We start from the raw sequence: 1,846 nt of genomic DNA, 5'->3' as shown, positions 1-1,846 counted from the left end.
ACCCTGATCAATGGCAGCATCATTCATAAACATAAAACACAGATATACTGCAGAAGAAGTGTGGTGAATGCTTTAATATAAAATCACCAACCTTTAGTATTTACTTCAAAGCCCCAAGGGATATGTCCCTATATATGACTACTTTATTTAGTTAAATTTATTCATCGATCATAACAACAGGTGTTAACCAAAGTTCTGCACAGCAATATCAAAATGACATTTCATGCATGGGGACTGCCAAGACACAAATCCAGCAGTCCCACAACACTGGGGAAATAACTGTGGGGGCTTCACAAAGCCTAACAAGTATTGCATGAATTGATTTAAACAATGTCTCTTGATAGTGAAATAAATTCAAATGGATTTTCAAATGACAATACATGCACTCTTAAGATTGCTGCTCGTTTACAATGTATAAATCAATAAGCCAACTTAATTTCAAATCTTAATTTCAAATCATTGTATTGTAGATGCAGTTATTTGACTTGCACAATCTACAGTAGTTGTTTATCTAGTTTTATTTGATGCTTTGCTTCAAACCCACATGCTAAAACAGTTCGCTAAGTTGTGACTGTTAGAGGTGGGGATAGTTGTAATGGTTCATTAAAAATGTTACAACCAACTCTTTAGGATGATTACAAATATAAATCACATCCCCTGTTAAGACAAAATCATGTTTTTTTGGATTTGTGGTAAAAATGACTCCATCATAGTTTATACGAATGTCTTGTGATAAAAACAATATCCACCTCAACATACAATTTTTTGTGCACATTTATAGAATGTATGTGGATCTCTGCGTTTCCATCCAGTGCTTTTTAAATGATATCCCAAAATTCACATAAAATAGGCGGCAACATACAGACAAACACACACAGTCAGCAATTGTTTTTGTGCTAAATATAAAATCCTAAATACAATACAATGTTTTTGTAACTTTAAATTGTTCACTTTATTCAAAACTGATTATTCTTTGTTCTTCAAAAATATTCTTGCACAAATTTAGATTGTGTGGATCTTACCTCAGCAAATTACCTCAATCCCCAGCCTGTTACAACTCACCTAGTGTAACAACGGAACTATTAGTGTTTGACATTAACTCACATATCTGTGAGGGTGTTGTACGTGTCCAAGTGTGTTATATTTGTAGCAGACAAATGTGGCTACCACTGATCAAATTCACAAACAACCACTGAGTTACGATGCTCAAACTAAAAGTCTTACTTTCATACTCAGTCTCCCCCTAAATCTAAACAAATTTGTGTATGACAAGCAGCACATATCTGAACCCTTTTGAGAAACATCATCTTTTATGAGCGATTCTGTATAAAAAATAAAAAAAAAACGGGTAATTTGTCTCTAAAATGTTACATTTTTGAAGCCAATAGCTACAGTCATTTTTTAGTCTGCAGTCCTGGCTTTCAGAGAAACGGTTTATGAGAACACTGCAGGTCCCTGTGGGACTAACCCAAGGTCAGATGCACTGTGATAATGGGGTTAACGTCGTTTGCAAATTGCAACACGCAAATGCAGAAGAGAAAAATGTTTAAAAATAACCTAAATTTCACACCAGTATAAACCTTTCGAGAAGGTAGTCTATCTTTAAAAAATAAAAATAAAAAATAATTTAATAATAAAATAACCTTTTTTTTTTTTTTTTTTTTTGATATAGCCTAGTGAGGGGAATCTTAGTAAAAGACAACCAAAAACTGTAAATAAATGCACGTTGTCTCTAAACTTTCTTCGAAAACATTTAGTGGCCAAAAGGCAAGTGCGGAACGACGGTTTGACGTCAGGAGCAACGGACACCGGAGAGTGTGCTCAGACACATCTGTCAAATATCCAA

Source organism: Scardinius erythrophthalmus (assembly GCF_964197995.2).
Source record: "Scardinius erythrophthalmus genome assembly, chromosome: 18".
NCBI classification, from domain to species: domain Eukaryota; kingdom Metazoa; phylum Chordata; class Actinopteri; order Cypriniformes; family Leuciscidae; genus Scardinius; species Scardinius erythrophthalmus.
Note: the sequence above shows the minus strand (reverse complement) of the source record.